Source organism: Hordeum vulgare, chromosome 3H (genome assembly GCF_904849725.1).
Source record: "Hordeum vulgare subsp. vulgare chromosome 3H, MorexV3_pseudomolecules_assembly, whole genome shotgun sequence".
NCBI lineage: Eukaryota > Viridiplantae > Streptophyta > Magnoliopsida > Poales > Poaceae > Hordeum > Hordeum vulgare.
The window spans coordinates 140781667-140798018 of NC_058520.1; positions in this window are offsets into that span (position 1 = coordinate 140781667).

Below are 16352 nucleotides of genomic sequence, written 5' to 3' on the forward strand. Positions count from 1 at the left end.
CGATGGATTGGAAGACGAAAGAGGGGATGCCTTCCCGGGGCATCCCCAATCTTAGGCTTTTACGGCATCCTTGAATCTCTTGGGGTGCCTTGGGCATCCCCAATCTTGAGATCTTTCCACTCTTTATCTCTTTGTGCATAAGAACTTCACCCAAAACTTGAAAACTTCACAACACGAAAGTTAAACAGAAACTCGTGATAACATTAGTATAATAAAGCAAACCAACACTTCCTTAGGTACTGTAGAAAACTTAAATTCTACTTATGCTGATGTTGGGTTACTGTATTTTCAATCTTCCATGGCTAATACCCCCCGATACTATCCATAGTTTCATCAATATAAGCAACCAAAACAACAAAAACAGAATCTGTTAACAGCAGACCAGTCTGTAGCAATCTGTATACTTCGTATACTTCTGTTACTTCAAAAATTCTCAAAAATTACGACAGTCTAAAGAATTTGCGTAGAAATCAGCATAAAAAAGAATCAACTCAAAAGCTCTTACAGAAAAAAATGAAAATTCTTTCCTTGAGCAGAAAGTTTCTGTCTTTTCCAGCATGACCAAACGATCATCCCCAAGACTAATCATAACGGTTTTGCTTGGCACAAACGCAAAAAGAAACTAAAAAAACACAATCATAACATAATTATGAAAGTGTGGAAAACGCAAAACAGAAATAAAAAGGATAGATTCGTTGGCTTGCCTCCCAACAAACGCTTTTGTTTAACGCCCTTAGCTAGGCAAAAGGTGATGGAATCACGTATAGTCATCTTTGGTGCTCAAACCATAAGTAGCCCTCATCATAGATTCATAAGGCAATCTTGTTTTCCTTTAGGAAAGTGCTCCATGCCCTTCTTTAAAGGACATTGAAATCTAATATTCCCTTCCTTCATATCGATGGTAGCACCAATAGTCCTTAGGAAAGGACTACCAAGAATAATGGGGCATGAAGGATTGCAATCTATGTCAAGTACAATGAAATCCACGGGTACATAGTTCTTATTTGCAACAATAAGAACATCATCAATCCTTCCCATAGGTTTCTTGACAGTAGAATCCGCAAGATGCAAATTAAGAGAACACTCTTCAATCTCATGAAAACCAAGAATATCACACAAAGACTTTGGAATCGCGGAAACACTAGCACCCAAATCACAAAAAGCATTGCACTCATAGTTTTTTATCTTGATTTTGATAGTAGGTTCCCACTCATCATGAAGTTTTCTAGGTATTCATACTTCTAGTTCGAGCTTCTCTTCAAGAGATTTCATCATAGCATCTACGATATGCGCGGTAAAGGCTTTGCTTTGGCTATAAGCGTTTGGAGAATTTGCAATGGATTGCATCAAAGAAATGCATTCAAACAAGGAGCAATTATCATAATTGAATACCTTGAAATCCAAAGTGGGAGTTTCATTACTACCCAAAATTTTGATTTCTTGTACTCCACTCTCCACACCTTTATCATCAAGATGGGTGGACTCCGAATCATTTGGGAGGTTTTCAAGCAAAGTGGATTCATATCCAGCCCCTTCATCAATAGGTTTAACACACGGAAACAAAGATACAAGAGGAAACACACCAAGCACTTTAAGATCTTCGTGATTTGCATCACTAGAACGCACCCTTTTAAACCATTGATGCCTAGCGTGAATTTGGGCGGTTCTTTCTTTGCTCTCATTCATGGAGACACGCATAGCTTTCAAAGTTTCATCCAAGTTGACCTTGGGAGGAGCACATCTAACTTTGAAAGCATCAATATCACAAGACATCCTATCAACGCTCTTACCCAAATCGTCAATTTTGAGTAGTTTTTCCTCTATGGACGCATTGAAAATCTGTTGAGAGTTGATAAACTGTTTGATATTACTCTCTAAATCAGAGGGTAATTTGTTGTGATTTCCATAAGTGTTGTTGTAGGAATTTCCATAATTGTTAGAGGAGTTACTAGGGAAAGGCCTAGGAACATAGTTTCCTCTAAAAGCATTGTTGTTGCCAAAATTGTTCCTACCAACAAAATTCACGTCCAAACTAGCGTTGCTACTCTCAATCAAGGAAGATAGTGGCATGTCATTAGGATCTAAAGGAGTGTTTCTACTAGCAACCAAATTCATAAACTCGTCCATCTTAGCACTAAGCAAGGTAATTTCTTCTATAGCTTGTACCTTTTTGCTAGCAGGCGACCTTTTAGTGTGCCACTGAGAGTAGTTGGTCATGATATTGTCTAGGAGTTTGGTAGCGTCTCCTGACATGATTTCCATGAACGTTCCACCTAAGGCGGAGTCCAAGATATTGCGAGAAGCGAAATTCAAGCCAGAGTAAAAGATTTGTATAATCATCCACAAACTCAAGCCATGAGCGGGACAATTTCTAATCACAAGCTTCATCCTCTCCCAAGATTGTGCAACGTGTTCATGATCAAGTTGCTTGAAATTCATGATATCGTTACGTAAGGAGATGATCTTAGTCGGCGTAAAATACTTGGATATGTAAGCACCTTTGCACTTATCCCAAGAATCGATACTATTTTTAGGCAAAGAAGAAAACCAAGTTTTTGCGCGATCTCGCAACGAGAAAGGAAAAAAGCTTCAACTTACTCACGTCATTATCCACATCTCTTTTCTTTTGCATATCGCAAAGCTCAATGAAGGTATTGAGATGGGATGCAACATCTTCACTAGGAAGGCCAGAGAATTGCTCTTTGATAACAAGATTCACCAAAGCTGCGTTGATTTCATACGATTCCGCACTAGTGGCGGGAGCAATCGGAATACTAATAAAATCATTATTATTGGTACTCGAGAAGTCACATAGTTTGGTGTTTTCAGCCATGATGACTTCAACAAACAAACAAGCACACAAGCAAACAAGAAAACTGGCGAAGGAAAACGGCAAAAAGGCAAAAGGTAAAAGAAAATGGCAAAGGAGAAAGGCAAATGAAAACGGCAAATGTGAAGTGGGGGAGAGGAAAACGGGAGGCAACTGGCAAAAAAGTAAATGCAAGAGATGAGTTTGTGAGACCTACTTGGATAGATCTCTCCTTCCCCGGCAACGGCGCCAGAAATACTTCTGCTACTACAACAAAAGACCTTCCAACGACGCGAGAAACGTGCTGACGGGAGACTGTTCTTGTCTTGATATTCCTCAGCAACGGCATTAGGAATCCTTCTGCTACAGCTACGCCTTAAGGGACTTCCTAGGCAAATATGCAAAGGATTTCCCCCGTGGCCTTGGAGCCTTGCGTTGGTGTTCCCTCGAAGCGGAAAGGGTGATGTAGCGCAGAGGTGGTAAGTATTTCCCTCAGTTTGAGAACCAAGGTATCGATCCAGTGAAGGAGTATCACAAGTGCCTGCACAAACACAAAAAGCTTGCTCCCAACGCTATGAAGGGGTTGTCAATCCCTTATAGATTGTTCGCCAAGTGAGAACTGAAAGCAAAAAAGTAACAAAGGAAAGTAAAAGCGAAAGTCGAAACGATAGGTGTGAATAGACTCGGGGGCCGTAGTGTTTACTAGTGGCTTCTCTCATGAAAGCAAGTAGACGGTGGGTGAACAAATTACTGTCGAGCAATTGATAGAACCGCGCAAAGTCGTGACGTCATCTATGGCAATGATTATATCTATAGGCATCAAGTCCAAAACAAGTAGACCGATACTTTCTGCATCTACTACTATTACTCCACACGTCGACCGCTGTATTTTAGGGAATATATAGGCGAAGGAGCTAGGTCAGGGGGGCGCCAGGGAGGCCACAAGCCTGCTAGCCGCCGTCCCCCTTGTGGCGGCTACGGGGCTTGTGGGCTCCCTGTAGCTCTCCTGGCTTGGCCCACAAGCCCCCTGATCTTCTTCCATTCGGGAAAAATTTATTTCGGGGATTTTATTCTGTTTGGACTCCGTTCCAAAATCAGATCTGAAAAGAGCCAAAAACACACAAAAAATAGGAACTGGCACTTGGCACTGAATTAATAAGTTAGTCCCAAAAAAGATATAAAAGGTACATAAAACATCCAAAGATGACAAGATAACAACATGAAACCATCAAAAAATATAGATACGTTTGAGACGTATCAAGCCCCAGCCCCGAGTACCTCAAGCCCCCTGGTGCGTTTTCTTTTTTGCAAAGTGTATTTACTCGCGGCTGGAATTGCGTGTTGAATGGCATTATTTTCAACTAGGAGATGGAGAGATAAGTAAACCTTCAAAAGTTTTGGAGTGCAAATCTACTTCTCTAAGAACCTAAGGCAAGCATCCTGAATCCATATTTGCGTGTGTTGTGTGATGATGGTAGTGGTGCTTATATTGCGTGACTCAAGGTTATGTTAAAATTAGCATCACATGAAATAATACTTTGCATCTTCATGCATGTTACTCACACTATAACAACGGTGAAATATGGTGATGGCATGTGCTGGTTATGAGAGGTCGTGGAATAACCTAGTCACGCGGAACGTGATAGGTTATGGCCTGGTCATGACATGTGCACAATGATGCCGATAAAACTTGGTTAACTCCGGTATCGACCTAGATCGAGTCTTGTCCATGTCATACTTCTATAACATGTTACCACAATTTCTTGGATAATAGATTCGGTAAAGTCAGTTGTAGACCTATTATCAGTTACACACCAAGTAGAGGGGCCGGTATGATGGTATTCATGGGCCTGGAATAAATCCAGTCATCCGGTCAGGGGGCATCGGTGTTTCCGGTCTCGGACCAGAAGGGAATGGCCCTTCCCAGTGAGCGCGCGATATAAATTTTTGATCCCATGCTAGTCGAGGTCGGAGCCTCCCCATCTTACGGTTTTTCCTTGGCAGCGTAGTCCGGGTGAAGCCTGGCTTCGCGGAGGAAAATCGGTGTGTGCTAATTCTGAGTGTCCGCTTCTAAAATGCCGTATGCGGGATTAGTCTTGTCGACTATCGAAAACCGTGAGCTGTGGGTAAAGAGTACACCCTCTGCAAAGTCAAAACTATTCGAGTAGCCGTGTCCCCGGTCAAGGACGTTGTTTGACGAGTCAAGTGTCGGTCCTAGAGCCGGTCTTTGGAGTATAAGTGGTGATAATAATAATGGTTGTGGTACATCATATGATGATGTGGTGGATGATCATATTATGATTATTACTCTGTACTAACCCCTATGATTATGTTGTTGGATATCCCTGGGACAGTTCTACCTCTTAGATATTCAATATTTATTATTACTTCTTATAAGCCATTTATGTTGTGTTGCTCAGACGCCCGACTGTGGCATGTTTACTTTGTCATATAAGCCCTTTATGTGGTGTCGCTGAGACGCCTGACTGTTGCATGCTTATTATCATTTCTTTTAAGCCCTTTCTGTGGTGTCGCTCAGACGCCCGACTGTGGCATGCATATTATCACTTTTCAGCATTGCCATCCTTGCTTGTTTATGAATCATTGGTGGAAACATAGCATATTTTCATGAGTGCATCCATGAATGAAACTTTAATGACATGATATATATATATTGTTAGTGGAATTTGCGTGCATCTCACCTGCTTAACATGTTTGTTTTCTTCATGTTTGTGAGTACATTCAAAGTACTCACTGGCTTGTCCCTGGCTATTGTCTTGGCCACATTGCATTTGGAGAGGAGCACGATGTCGTCAACCCCGAAAACTAGGAGTCGAGGATAGCAGCCTTATGAGATAGGAATTTATCCAGGTCAGTTGTTCCTGTGGGAATGGAGTCCCATGTGCACTGGAGATTCCTCGACTCGCTTCCGCCGTCAACCTCAGACTTTTGTACAACTCAGTAGACCTTCATGGTCTTGTAACCCAGATTTTGTAATTTTGCTTGGATATTTTGTATCAAGTAAGTGTCTACCAGCTAACAGCAATCCTGGGGCTGGTATACACAGACATGTTTTCTGAAAATTATTTTCTGAATTACGGGATGTGTAATAATAACTATTTCATTATTGCCTCTAGGGAATATTTCCAACAGTCGCCCACTTGGACTAGAGTCAATAATCTAGCTTCACATCTCTATGTGATTTACAATGTAATGAATCTAACACCCATACAGTTGTGGTCTTGATCATGTTTTCCTCATGGAAGAGGCTTAGTCAGCGGATCTGCAACATTCAGATCCGTGTGCACTTTGCAATTATTTATGTCCTCCTCCTTGATGTAATAGAGGATGGCATTCAAGCATCACTTTATGTGTCTCGTCGTGTTGTGAAACCTTGGTTCCATGGCTAGAGCAATGACACGAGTGTTTTCACAGAACAAATTGATTGGGTCCAGAGCACTTGGCACTAATCCAAGATCTGGCATGAACTCCTTCATCCAGACACCCTCCTTAGCCGCCTCTCAGGCAGCTATGTACTCCGCTTCGCATGTAGAATCAGCTACAACACTTTTCTTGGAACCGCACCAGCTGACCGCACCCCCATTAAAAATAAATACGTATCCGGCTTGTGACTTAGAGTCGTCCGGATGAGTGTAGAAGCTTGCATCGACGTAACCCTTTACGACGAGCTCTTCGTCACCTCCATAAACGAGAAACATTTCCTTAGTCCTTTTCACGTACTTCAGAATATTCTTGATCGATGTCTAGTGCTCCACTCCTCGATTACTTTGAAACATGCCCGCCATACTTATGGCAAGGCTGACGTGCGGTCTTGTGCACAACATTGAATATGTTATAGACCCTATGGCTGAAGCATAGGGGACGACACTCATCCTTTCTCTATCTCCTGCAGTTACTGGGCATTGAGTCTTACTCAACTTTATACCCTGTAAAACAGGCAAGAACCCCTTCTTGGATTGTTCAATTTTTAACTTCTTCAAAATCTTATCAAGGTATGTACTTTGTGAAAGTCCTATCAGGCGCCTTAATCTATCGCTATAGATCTTAATGCCCAATATGTAAGTACCTTCTCCCAGGTCCTTCACTGAAAAACTTTTACTCAAGTAATCCTTTACGCTTTCCAAAAGTTCTACATTGTTTTTAATCAACAATATATCATCCACATATAATAGTAGGAACGCTATAGAGCTCGCACTCACTTTCTTGTAAATACAAGCTTCTCCAGAAACTTGTACAAACCTGAACGCCTTGATCACCTCATCAAAGCGTTGATTCCAACTCCGAGATGCTTGCAACAGTCCATAAATGATCATTGTAGTTTGCGTACTTTGTCAGCATTCTCTGGATCGACAAAACCTTTCGATTGCACCATATACAACTTTTCCTTAAGAAACCCGTTAAGGAACATTGTTTTGACATCCTTCTGCCATTTTTTAAATCGAAAAGCGTAGCTATTGCTAACATGATTCTGACGGACTTAAGCATCACTATGGGTGAGAAAGTCTCATCATACTCAACTCCTTGAACTTGTGAAAAACCTTTGTCACAAGTCGAGCTTTATAGACTGTCACATTACAGTTCGCGTCCATCTTCTTCTTAAAGATCCATTTGTTCTGAATGGATTTCGGCCTTCAGGTAATACTTCCAAAGTCCATACTTTGTTTTCATAGATAGATTATGTCTCGACTTCATGGCCTCTAATCATTTGTTTTAATCTCGGCCCACCATTGCTTCTCCATAGCTTGTAGGCTCAATGTTGTCTAACAACAATATCGATAAGATAGGATTCCGATACCACTCTCGAGAAGTGCGTGCCCTTGTCGACATACGAGGTCCACTAGAAACATGATCTAAATTTTTGATCACCATCATTAGCTTCCTCTTCAACTGGTGTAGCCTCGGCAGAAACTTCTTTCTGCCCTGCACCATGATCTAGTTGAAGCAAAGGTTCTATAACCACATCAAGTTCTATCTTCCTCCCACACAATTGTTTCGAGAGAAACTCTTTCTCAAGAAAAGCTCCGTTCTTAGAGACAATGTGGGGACCCCGACTTACGAGTCAAGGTCGCTGAATGAACATGCTCAGTGATCCCAGAGATCAATGCTCACCGAACACACAAATACTGAATATTAAGATTCTTAAATCCAACATACCATTTAATACAACAATCAACCATCAAGGTCAAGTCTCATGTAGGTAGGGACTATAAGGCCAATCACACCGATACATCTACTAGCGGAAATCTTGGGGATAAATAGGAGCCCATTCCATCAGCCTGTTGGGGAACGTTGCATGGGAAACAAAAAATTTCCTACGCACACGAAGACATATGATGGTGATCATCATCTACAAGAGGAAGATCGGATCCACATACCCTTGTAGATCGCTAAGTGGGAAGCATTAAGAAACACGGTTGATGTAGTGGAACGTAATGGCGATCCAATTCGCCATCGTCCCACGATCTAGCACCGAATAGACGGCACCTCTGCGTTCAGCACACATACAGCTCGATGAAGATCTCCGCCTTCTTGATCCAGCAAGACAGACGAAGAGGTAGCTGAATTCTCTGGCAGCATGACGGCATGGCGGTGATGATGGTGGAGCTACTCCGACAGGGCTTCGTCGTGCCGTACCGATCCAGCTACGAGGTGTCACGAATTAGTGGAGGGAGAGAGGTTTGCACAAAGGCTTGAGGTGCAAAAACCCTCTCGAACCTCCACTATATATAGGAGGAACCAAGGGGAGGGTGCCTTGCCTCCTACTCGAAGTAGGAGGGGTCGGCCGAGCCATGGAGGAAGGTCTCCTCCTCCAATTTGGTTTGGTGGAGGACTCCTTTCCTTCTTGTCCACCCCCTTCCTTTTTTTCTTATTCCTTTATTTTTGCCTCAGCCGAAATAGCCTTATTGGGATGGCCTCACCAGCCCACAAAGGGATGGTGCGCCACCCATGGGCCTATTAGGTCCTCTCCCAGGTGGATGGCCCCTCCCGGTGAAACCGCGAAACCCATTCGTCACTCCCGGTACTTTACCGGTAAACCCCGGAATCTTTTGGGAAACCAAATGCAACAATCCTATATATCAATCTTCATTTCTGGACCATTTCAAAGAGACTCGTGACGTCCGGGATCTCATCTAGGACTTCGAACAACATTCTGTTACCAACATCAATAATTCAACTATACCGAAAACGTCACCAATCCTTAAGTGTGCAGACCCTGTGGTTTGAGAACTATGTAGATATGACCGAGACACTCTCTGGACAGTATCCAATAACGGGACCTGGACGTCCATATTAGATCCGACATATTCTACGAAGATCTTATCGGTTGAACCTCTATGTCAAGGATTCACACAATCCCGTATAACATTCCCTTTTTCCTTCGGTATGTTACTTGCCCGAGATTCAATCGTCGATATCTCCATAACTATTTTAATCTCATTACAGGCAAGTCTCTTTACTCGTTCCGTAATACAAGATCATGTGGCTAACTCTTTAGTCACATTGCTTGCAAAGCATGTTTGTGATGTTGTATTACCGAGTGGGCCCCAAGATACCTCTTCGTCACACGGAGTGACAATTCCCAGTCTTGATCCATGCTAACTCAACAGACACCTTCGGAGATGCCTGTAGAGTACCTTTATAGTCAGTCAGTTATGTTGCGACATTTGATACACACGATGCATTCTTCCGGTGTCAGTGAGTTACATGATCTCATGGTCATAGGAATGTGTACTTGACATGCAGAAAACAATAACAACGAAATGACACGATCAGATGCTACATTTATAGTTTGGGTCTTGTCCATCACATTATTCTCCTAATGATGTGATCCCGTCATCAAGTGACAACACTTGTCTATGGCTAGAAAACCTTAACCATCCTTGACCAATAGGTCAACTAGAGGCTCACTAGGGACATTGTTTTGTCTATATATCCACACATGCATTTATGTTACCATTCGTTACAATTATAGCATGGATAATAAACGATTATCTCGAAACAGGAAATATAATAATAACTATTTTATTATTGCCTTTAGGGCATATTTCCAACAGTCTCCCACTTGCACTAGAGTCAATAATCGAGCTTGAAAACTCTATGTGATTTACAATGTAATGAATCTAAGACCCATACAGTTCTGGTGTTAATCATCATTTGCTCGTGGAAGAGGTTTAGTGAGCGGATCTGCAACATTCAGATCTGTGCGCACTTTGCAAAAAAAATTGTCCTCTTCCTTGATGTAATCACGGATGGCATGAAAGCGTCCCTTTATGTGTCTGGTCCTCTTGTGAAACCTTGGTTCCTTGGATAGAGCAATGGCACAAGTCTTGTCACAAAACAAATTGATTGGATCCAGTGCACTTGGCACTTGTGATAGCCCGATGCCGATGTTCGAGAAGATTCCCCTTCATTTTCGTTTTGCGTGTCGTGCCGTGTTAATACCGTTTTACCCGTAACTTTTGATCCGTAGCTCCGTTGGAGATGTTCTCTATGTGTAAATTGCTCGTAACAACGCGTAGAATCATATGAAACTATTAATTTTGCTGTTTAACAACTATTTAAACGCGTTAGTTCAGATCTGGACAGAATTGTAAATTAACATGTGAGGTCGTCTCGGAGATGCTATATGTCATTTCCGACCACATTTAAAATGCCTAGATAGGTAGATTAGTTGCGCTTCACCTCTTGCCATGTGTAACCACATTTAATATTGTCGTGTACCTAAATGGGATAGAACTAAATAACTCGTATGTGGAGTTTCGTCAATATGTAACTCGTTGCATATTGAACTTCACTTAATGTGTAGTATTTGGTTGTTGTGAATTGACATGCCGTCACTTGCACGTATTCGCGTGTTCATGCATCATATGTGGATTGCATCTTGTTGTGCATCGTGTGGTGAATATCGTGTGTTGATTCTTGTTTCTGGTTTCCTTCGTCTCGATAGAGTTCCGCAAGTGTGTCGGATTGTGAGGACCGTTCGACTACTTTGGTTCGTCTGCTTCACGGAGTCATTCTTCTTCCAAGCGGGATCTCAGGCAAGATGACCATTTCCCCAGATATCATTACTATCATTGCCATGCTAGTTTTATCGCTTCTATCGATTATGTCTCATTGCCTACTACCTGTTAAATATGAGCCTCTCAACATTGCCATGGAAACCTTCAACCTGTTCACAACCTAGCAAACCACTGATTGACTATGTTACCGCTTGCTTAACCATGTGTTAGCATTGCTAGTTGCAGGTGCAGTTGCTTCCATGTGACAACATGTGTTCCTTGTTATATCACCATATTAATTGCTATTTAATTTAATGCACCTATATACTTGGTAAAAGGTGGAAGGCTCAGCCTTTCTAGCCTGGTGTTTTGTTCCACCTTTGCCCCCTTAGTTTCGGCTACCGGTGTTATGTTCCATAATTGAGCGCTCCTAACACGATCGGGGTTGTTATGGGGACCCCTTGATAATTCGTTTTAGATTAAAGCTGGTCTGGCAAGGCCCAACATTGGTACTACATTTTCCCAACATAATAATTTTGTTAATACTGAAAGCATAGGGCGTCATGAACCCGAGGAGTAATTTTACATAATACAGGGAGGGCCAGTGCTGATGGTGTTGGTCCAAAACAGAGAAGCTTACTAACGCTACCCGGGGCAACTCGACGTTTGGCGTGGTAACCATCGCTCATCCGTCGTGTCCTGAGAACGAGATATGCGACTCCTATCAGGATCGTCGACACGCCGGGCGACCTTGCTGGATTAGTTTTACCTTTGATGAGATATCTTATGCATCGGGATTTCGGTGATGCTTTGGGTAATCTCAGAGTTGAGGTTTTCCACTAAGGAGTCCGACGAGATCGGGAGTTTCGTGATCGAGTATTTCTACGCGGCTTGTGGTAATTTTTGATGGATTAGTTGGAGCACCCCTGCAGGGTTAAATCTTTCGGGAAGCCGTGCCCGCGGTTATGTGGCAACATGGAAACTTTGTTTAACACTGGTTCTAGATAACTTGAAGTTAACTTAATTAAAACTTGCCAACTGTGTGCATAACCGTGACTGTCTCTTTCGTGAGTTCCTTCTCCGATCAAGGACACGGTGGGGTTATGTCTGACGTAGGTAGGTGTTTAAGAGCATTCATTTGATCATCAGTAGTCACGTCGGCTATGCGTAGATCTCCCCCCCTCTTATTTCTTGTACTCCTAAGTTTAGCCACCAAATATATGCTTAGCCGCTGCTGCAACCTCACCACTTAACCTTGCCTCACCCATTAAGCTTTGCTAGTCTTGATACCTTTGGAAATGAGATTGCTGAGTCCCCTGTAGCTCACAGATTACTACAACACCAGTTGCAGGTACAGGTAAAGGTTACTTTGGAGTTGTTTCTTCTTCTTCTTCATCGATCTAGGATGGGTTCTAGGCCGGCAGCCTGGGATAACAAGGATGGACGTCGTTCTTATTTTCTTGTTTGTTTTCATCCGTAGTCGGACCCTTCTCTTCTTCATGATGATCATGTATTGTACTGATATGACTCTGCTTTAGCTTGTGGCGAGTGTAAGCCAATTCTATGTATATATCTATTCTTTTCAGTACAGGTACTTGTAACGATATCCATTGTTGCGAAATGATGAGATGTGCTTCTATCCCTGACGAGGCCCTCGTGCCAAAGTGAGGATCGGGTCGCATCTTGGGCGTGACAAGTTGGTATTAGAGCAGTACCGACCTAGGAGCCCCCCTGATTGATCGAACTTGGCCGAGTCGAGTCTAGTGAAAAACTACTTTGAGTCTAGTTATATATCGGAGAGGAAGATTCTTTTTTCTCCTCTTCTATGCTCTGGTGAGGAATCTTGACGTAATTATTTATTCTACTCCTCTTCTCACTCAAAAATTATTTTAGGATCACGCGGATATTTTTGGAATCTATATGATGTCGATGTGATGGAGTTCTGCCTTGGTGCCTCCTGTCTGACTTGATTTCTTTCGGGGAGTTGAGCTCCAGGGGATTCTTGAGCACATCGCTATCATTCATATTTCTTAGAATCTTAGAATGAAGGATGTTCGTAATTGCTTCAATACTAGTAGTGGCGAGATAACCCCGATGTCCCCAGTACTGGTGTAGATTGTTCGGGAGTACTACCATACTTTGTATCGTTGTGATCACGAGGGTCTGTAGTAGATGAAGGTCTAAGATTCTGGTTATGTGTTGACGGATGTGATACACTGGATGGGTTAGTATAGGAGTTGAGTGATATATTACTCCTTGTATCCGTGGACCAAATTGGATGACCAGAAATTTCGGGAATTTTTAGGTGGGAATTCAAGTAGTTACTTATAGGACAATCTTCCAACAAATGCATGATGTTAGGTTGGGGTTCGACATCTAGTGGATTCGTTTGTTCACAGTCATCTTACAGCGGTTCTCGTTGTATCTTAAAGAGTCCTTGTAGCTTGCTACGACTCAGGGACGCTTCGTATGTCGTGTGCACTGCTTTGCACTTGATGGCTACTGTAAGATTGATCCCGTGCGATCCTGTCCACCAAAATATCGTACGAAATCTTTCTCATGAGTTTGTTCTGGCTTGTTTCATAAGCCTCACCATTTGTTTTGTTGGAATATGGTAATTCCAGTTGCAACGATGTCAAATGGTGAATTCGTATCCTTCCAAGAGGTGTTCTCATATTTTTATAGGAATGCTAACTCTTTTGCTCAAATCAATTCTCTTGTCAATTCTTGTCATCTGGAGTCGTCATGTTAATTCTTTTCCACCCGGTGTGTTTCTCTTCAAGTGAATTCATTCATCTCCAATATTTGCAAGATCAATCTCTCTATTCTTATTCCGGAGTTTGTCTCATCTGTTCCAAGTCATCTTTGTTTTTCCCCGCCCTCCCGCCCTTTTCTTCAGTGATTGGATTTCATCCAAGTGCATTTCATTTCATTGTTGCTTCTGCTCTCTTCTCTTTCGTGTCGTATCCGGTGGTTCATTGTGAAGATTCTCAGGAGCTTCGTGTTCTTCTTTATTCAATCTTGCAATCTTTTCGGTGAATTCAATTTAGTTGTCCGTGTGCATCATATCCTTTTCATCTTTGTAATTCTTTCCCATGTTGGGGATTCTTTTCATCCTATCTTGTTATTCATTTCTCTCTAATCTATCCGGAGTGCTGAAGATATCACAGAAGTTCTTGTTTTCAATTCTTTCAATTATTTCGAGGGCTCAACCTCATCTAGTTTTCATTTGTACCGGTGCAACATCTCTCTTTCTAGCAATCTTTTCAATGGTGGTTTCTTTGAGTGGGCCCATAACCCACAGGTCCTTCCCAGGATCTTATATAGCTCTTGTAATCTTTCCGGAGATCGTTAATTCTTTTCAACTGTGACGTAAGTATGAATCTTATCAGTCATATCCGTTCTCCAAGTTCTATTTGAATTAATTCATTCTTTGGATCAACCTTTCATTTTTCTTTATTCCTGAGTGTCTCATTAATTCTTGGTGGTGTTCTCCTCATCTTTCTCAGCTTGGAAGTCTGAAGGAGTGTTTCTCTCAAATCTTGGCCCATTCTTTTGGATATTCGTCATTTCAGCTTTGTGCCATAATCTTAACTGTTGTCAATCATGAGTAATCACTTTCTTGCTATTCGGTGCATTTCAATGTTGTGTTCATTTCTCGATCCTCCGTAGGCCATCATTTCATAAGATTCTTCATTCTCAGCTTTCAGCTTTCATCCGCAATTATTCTCAAGTGTTGTCTCTTCGTTCGTCTCTCAATTATTCCGGTGCCTTGTTCTTGTTTTCTCTCAGGTGGATCATAATCTCTTCATTCTCATTTATCTCCATTCATTCTTGGTATCCCCATTCAGTTGCAATTCTTGTCGGTGGTTGTTTCAAGACTTCTTAAGTTTGTGCTTTATCTATCTGTCTTTAATCTTTTCAAGAAGATTAAGTCGTATGCTAAATCCGTTGATTGTCATAAATTTAATTTGATGAAGGATAAGCATAACGTAATTCTTATTCTTGTTTCATCAAATGATTTCAATTCTTCTTCCGGAGTGGCTCACGATATTAATTCCTTTTTCTCAAGTGTTCTTATCTTTCTTTTCCGAAGTTCCAAGTTCTATTAAGTATCTCTTTGTGAGGCTACATCTAAGTCTTGGCAAGGTCATAATCTTATTCTTTTCTACCTTCATATCTTTGCATCATTCATTTGTATACGGAGGTCCTTCATGGTGGTCCATCAAGGTTTCAATCCATTCTCAAGATGTTCTTCAAGATTCTTGTGGTGGTAGTTATCTTTTTCTTCTTCGTTCCCTCTTTCCAAGATCTAGTTCATATTCTCTTGTTCCAGAGTTGTGGTGATGTTGCTCTTTGGGTCAATCATGTTGTTCTACCAAGATCTTGGTGTTCCCTTGTTATGAATCTTGTCTAATTCTCCCATCTTATCGGAAAAAATTTGTCCCCTTTTCCTACCGAAGTGTTGCCGAAATTTTCCGTGAATTCTTGCTTCTTTCTCATATCATTCCTCGTCGCTTTGCAACCTTCCAGGTTCGTTGGTTTCACAAGTTTGTCAAAGAAGCGATTAAGTTTTACCTCTTTATTACTCATCTTCTCCCCCTTTCAGTCTTGGATCTCGGGTCGAGTTCCTCTTGTAGTGTAGGAGAGTTGTGACAGCCCGATGCCGATGTTCCAGAAGATTCCCCTTTATTTTCGCTTTGCGTGTCATGCCGTGTTAATACCGTTTTACCGGTAACTTCTGATCCGTAGCTCCGTTGGAGATGTTCTCTATGTGTAAATTTCTTGTAACAACGAGTAGAATCACGTGAACCTATTTGTTTTGCTGTTTAACAACTATTTAAATGCGTTAGTTCAGATCTGGACAGAATTGTAAATTAACATGTGAAGTCGTCTCGGAGATGCTATATGTCATTTCCGACCTCATTTATAATGCCTATATAGGTAGATTAATTGCGCTTCACATCTTGACATGTGTAACCACATTTAATATTGCCGTGTACCTAATCGGGATAGAACTAAATAACTCGTATGTGGAGTTTCGTCAATATGCAACTCGTTGCATATTGAACTTCACTTAATGTGTAGTATTGGTTGTTGTGAATTGACATGCCGTGACTTGCACGTATTCACCAGTTCATGCATCATATGTGGTTTGCATCCTGTTGTGCATCGTCTGGTGATTATCGTTTTCGGTTTCCTTCATCTCGATAGAGTTCCGCAAGCGTGTCGGATTGTGAGGACCCGTTCGACTAATTTGGTTCGTCTGCTTCACGGAGTCATTCTTCTTCCAAGCGGGATCTCAGGCGAGATGACCATTTCCCCAGATACCATTACTATCGTTGCCATGTTAGTTTTATTGCTTCGATCGATTATGTCTCGTTGCCTACTACCTGTTAAATATGAGCCTCTCAACATCGCCATGAAAACCTTCAACCTGTTCACAACCTAGCAAACCACTGATTGGCTATGTTACCGCTTGCTTAACCATGTGTTAGCGTTGCTAGTTGCAGGTGCAGTTG